The following is a 6,000-nucleotide window of genomic DNA, read 5'->3' on the forward strand; positions in this document are numbered from 1 at the left end:
TATTTGAGTCTTAAGAAACTTGACCCTTGGAACGAACAGGGCCCTGCTTTCCTCAAAGACTTTGTCTTCAAGTAACTACGGTGGAACCCTGCTTACAAAGAAGATTTTGTGCACAACCTTGGAGCCTTCAAACCAGTGGAAAATCTGTTTGGAAAAGACTCTACATTCGCGAAACCCCAACTTCCAGGTGCATCGACTGAGTGGAAGTTCTTGGACAAAGCCGAACCGGACTGCCTTTGTTCCAAACCACACGGACCTCGTGCCGTGTGCTGTTATCTGAGCCCGAAGCCAGAGAGGCCTCTCTGCGACGAAGTTCACATAAGTTTAACAGTTTGGAGTTTGTGATTCATGACATTTGAGAAATCAATTAGAAATGTTAATCTGTGATTCATAACTCTAGAATGTGTAATATCATTTAGTTTTCTTAAATATAAATGTGTGTTGCATTCAACTGTTTTGTTGATAATTTTAGAAATAAAATCTGTCAACGCCGAGAAATATCTTCTCATTCCTGTTTAACTGTTTAGTCTGAAATTGACACAAGTTAATAGACACCAGATTATAGGTGGCCCTGCCTATCCTTAATCATTGAATAATAATCAGTTAAGGGAAATTGTGGTAACAAGTAATGATAGGATCTTTCTCTCCACCTAAACGTTAATGAGACTGATATATATATAACGAGAAGTTACCTGACATAAATACTAACCTGCATAGTTATTGAATGTCTGACTAACAATACTAATGAGAGACTCACCTTCGTCTTACTAACCGGTATTGTAGTCAATGTGTTTATAACCTTTTTTGTTTAATGATTTGTGTGTTATCATATGCGATCCCATGGTCTTTGATTTGGTCACGGAAGTGATTTGTCTTTGATTTGTTGATCTAGAGTTGAATTTTAATTAGTTTTTCCCTTTTGTATAATTAGTGTAGTGCTACATTTAGTCTTTGTTTTTGAATAAATTTGACAATTTATATCTTTGGAATTGGTGTCTGCATCCAATTATTACAGAAAATGAGTTCTACAAGATTCCAGGATTCGTGATAAGGTGATACTATAAATTCACTTCTTTAATTGAATTTTATAAGTGTACCTTACGCTACACCTTTGACCACCACGTCTTCCTCCTCCCACTGCTTGACCTCTATTGTGACCTGGATCACCTGCCGGCTCCATGTTATCGCTGTGTTGTTGAGGTGGATAGCACGCATTTCACTCGATACTCGTACCACAATGTGAAATCAATCATCAATAACCAGTTGGCAGTATTGGAAAAGCAATTACAAGGGCCTGCATACATACAGTAATGTCAAATCTGATGTGGAAGAACAATTCCTTTATCCCTCTGTTCTCCACCAGGGTTGTGCTGATCGCCTCGATTGGCAAGTTTGCAGTGTGAGGAGTGGATCCATGTCGTCGTTCCTAGGCACTTCACAGCTGTGTGGGTGGTCAGGAGCACCTGGTAGGGCCCTGTCCACCTGGGCTGTTGGGAGGACTTTCTCTTGTGTGCTTTGATATACACAGTCATCTTGCTGGAAGGGGTGGTAAACCTGCTGGGATGGTTCAGTCTGGGCGGCTTTCATCTGTGAATGGACAGCTTCGAAAGCACGTGTTAGTCCCATACAAAAAGACAACATAGCATCATCCATCAAGTGGATGTCCATTTCCCTTACAGACAATGGAGGAGTGATGGAGAGTCTCATAAGTCATCCCATAATAATCTCACACGGAGAAAGACCTGTATTTCTCAATTTGCTGACGATTTCATTGTCATTAGGACTATAGGAAGGGGATCTGGACGTTTGAGTCCTGTTTGTTTGCATATATTAGACAGCTTATTCTTTAATATCCCATTTTGTTTCTCCACTGCTCCAGCTGACTGAGCCTGATGGGGCAGTGAAAATGTTGTTTACCTCGCAGGGCTTTGCATAGTTCCTGCACTATTGTCCCAGTGAAGTGAGTGTTCCTATCACTGGAAATTTCCCTGGAATGCGAAATCTACATATAACATCCCTTAACTGTATTTTTGCTACTTTTACTACTTCAGCCTTCCTACGGGATAGGCTTCAACCCATTTAGAACACCTATATATTATTACAAGTATATATTCATATCCACAACATTTAAGCTTTTGAACACAATCTATTTGCATATTGCAGGATTATGAGCTTGACAAATGTGGCAAGTTCTACAATATTGCTAAGCTGTTACTATAAAACCTGGGGCAAACCAATTTAAAAGACTGATGCACACATCCCCCCTTTGCCCGTGTGGCCAACACCATGCGCCACATGGGCAAACCAGGGAAAGAGTGCCTGTGAGGCAACCAATGCATTAGCAAATGTTTGAGCTCTCTTATGGAAGGTGCAGTGGCCAGTTGCAATTTCCTGGAGCTTTTACAGTGCATCTCAAATTAAATTTCATCCAGCCCCAGGTCATAAAAGTCAAACCCTAGTTACGACATACATAACACATACATTTTGTTGCTTCAAAGAGAATACAAAAGTCAGCAAAACATTCTTTTTTACAAATTCAGTTTGTAAACTGTATTGTACATATATTTGTTGCGTTTTGATTTATAAACATTATACATTGTACAAATCTTAAGTGAAGGGCAATGGACTGATTCTGACTTCATGGCTGTCATTCTATTCATTTGAATAATGTGACATCTCCACTAATAGTACATTATAAATTAAACTATCAATAGAAGAATATGTGCTACTGCGGACGTCATCTGAGCAGTTTCACAATATATTGTAGATTCCTATAATCTGGAAAACCTTTAATTATAGTATTTTAACTTATTTCTCCACTGAGTCAAGCATCACTTCAGCGTAGTGGACCTCAGCATTGGTCTGTTCAAGTTGCTGTGAGGCAACTGCTGTGAGTCTTTAAAGCCGCGCCCTTGGCCTACTGTGTCTCAACAAGAACACCAGCATCTTCTCCATATGGGTCAGACATCGGTTCCTTCAGGACACGATTCATAATATGCATATCTGCCATGTGGAATAAATCAGTCTGAAGACACAATGTGTGGTTCACACAACATCAGAGATCGTCCTTATAAAAGGCATCTCTATCACATTAGTTGACATTCGCACAATCTATAAGGTTTCTAGTAAAGGGACAATTCAAAATAATAATAATCTTGATTCCAATTTATCTCATTTATCAAATTATTTCAGTACAGCACTCAGCTGTCGTCAGCAGCATCATATCTCCTGTGTTTATTGAATCAGCTTTACTTCCTAGTGTAGATACTCTTTTTGTGTGGAGTTGTCAAAGTTTCAAAACAATGTGCTTATCTTTGTCCTTTTATCTAACTTAAATACCTGAGACCATTACAATAACTATTACAGCAGCTCCTTCAACACCATAGTTAATAGTAGTTGGGTAAATGATGGCAGTTATTAATCTTTGTTTCTCAATTCATTTTTTACCAATAAACCATAATTTGAAATTATTTCCATACTCCTATTATTCCTATTTTCATTATTATTAGTTTTATGCGGTTGTCATCTAGTATGTGATGTATTCGTCTGTATCAACATCAATATTATTATCATTATTAATACAAGCAGTGTAAATTACCATTCATTACACTCTTGCTCTGTTTGTAATAAGTTATGAACCCTTACACGTACTTACAGTCTCTGCCTTGTCTCTGACTTCTCTCTCTCTCTCTCTCTCTCTCTCTCTCTCTCTCTCTCTCTCTCTCTCTCTCTCTCTCTCTCTCTCTCTCTCTCATCTCAGGCTGCTTGTCTGCTCAGGCGAACAGGGGGAGCAGAGGAGCACATACGGCCCTTGCCCCCTGCCCCCCTCTTCCTAATTGATAGGGTATTTCTGTTTGTGAAAGGACTATTTCCAAACAGTTTTATAACTTGCCATGACTATGTTTCATTAAATTAGTTATGTTACACCTTTAGTTATACCTGTAGTAACTTCATTATTTTCCCTCATATTCCAGTCAATCACCATCAGAGTCTCTCGTGGCAGTACATTTGTCTCACACAGAACAAACTCTCCTTTCTCAACCGCTTTCAATTTTGGATAACATCGCACTGCATCCCAACAGCTGTTCTTTCTCCTATTCCTAATTTCTTACAAGAAAATGCAAGTTATATTTGATCGATTTGTATTATTACTATTTATATACATTTCACTACATTATTGTAGTTAATGAATGTATTTAATCTTTGGAAAATAAGCCTTTTCATTGATCTCAATAATGATGTCCAGGTACTTCAGGAAAGCACATTTTCAAAAAATGTGTCCAGTCAATGATTTCCCCAACTAAGAACCTGCGTGGGCACTAAGACTGTCCTCCTGCGCGGCTCATGTCTTTATTGTGTCACTTCCTCCTATTGAAGTCCAATCTACACCAGTACAGGTTCAGAAGAACTGTTCCCGAATCCAGATTGAACTGATCAATAGTTAATTTCTTACCTACACATTGTATTTAGGGATCTATTACTAGGGATTTAAAAACTCTTCATTGTGGAACTCATAGCTTCCAAATGAGCACATCGTTAATTTCCTGGAGTATCTGGTTATCTATTTATCAATATGTAAGAAACCTTCACCGAATGTTTGTGGTTGCCTCGGATTCCTATTTCTAAATTTGGCTCTAATTCCATTTCTAACATGTTACTTTTAACTTCTGTATTCGTAAGACCTATTTAAATAACTTAATTTTGTATTATTATTTCTGTTTGCAATAGCATTCTGTGTACAGTTAAATGCTGACTTTCTTGTAGGTCTGTTATTACAACATATTTAACTGGCGTTTTTTAGCTATCATTCTGTAACTATTTGTGACTTATGACTCTCTTAGTCATATTCTGGACTATACAGTACATGAAAAAGTCAAAATATGGACATTTACCTTGCGCAAACTGAAAACGTACAAACATACAAAGAGACACATATTAATTTATATCCATAGTAAATTCAGATACCATGGTTTTGGTTGGCATGTTATATTGACCTGCAGTGTCTCAAACTACCCTTATTTATTACTTATCTAGTAATTTTCCTTCAGTATCTTGAGGACTGTCATTTATACTGAAAAACATATATATATATTTTTAATTTGTCTTCGGGGCATTCAGATTGAATTATGCCTGTTGTCTTTTCTTTCTTTTCTCTAACAAATGTTTTAAGATAGCTAGCTTTGGTTTCTCATTTCTTAATGCTTTGTATTCCTATTTTGCAAAACCGTTTTTAGGTGCTCAAGTCTATCTGAATCAAAAGTCCCATCTTCTGGAAACCTTAATTTTCTGTCACCTATTGTCCAGTCAAACGCACCGCTTCACTCCATAGTTATCATACATGTACCTTACATGTGTACCTTTAAGTGGCGGGTCGCCCGTCTTACTAGAGCTGTTCCCACACAGTAACACGTTTTCCCATTTTCTATGTATCGTTTTGTACACAACAACCAAGGCGTGCAAGCCCGCAAAATAACAATAAACGACAGGGGAGAAAACATAGCAAAAAACAAGAAAACACAAATAATACTAAATCCTATATAGGAATAACAACAAACATGCTTTTCAATGTTTGCATTTATAGAACTTGTATATAACTTAATGACTTTTCTTCATTTACCATAAACACTATAAACTTCTATAAACTATAAACACGTTATTTTATATTATCACCGGCGTATCAGATATTGAACAATTAATTAGCGCTCCTTTTTTTTTTTTTTTTCTAATAGTAGGTCAAACCCACTTAAGCCTGCGGGAACCCAGACAGGAAAACGCAGTCCTGTTCCTTCACAAACAAGAAGACACAGTCAAGTCTATGGTAACCCTAAGAAACCATGCTCCTCGGTTATTGGTGTCAATGGATCTCATTATCCTGAAACTTTCATGATCGAAACATGGAATACTGTTTGTCAGTTTCCATAAAACTATGCATTAAGAGTAATGCAACAGTCACTTATCATTTTGAGCAGCTGTATCAATTGATAGTTAGATCTTTGTAAT

Source organism: Amia ocellicauda, chromosome 14, assembly GCF_036373705.1.
Source record: "Amia ocellicauda isolate fAmiCal2 chromosome 14, fAmiCal2.hap1, whole genome shotgun sequence".
NCBI lineage: Eukaryota > Metazoa > Chordata > Actinopteri > Amiiformes > Amiidae > Amia > Amia ocellicauda.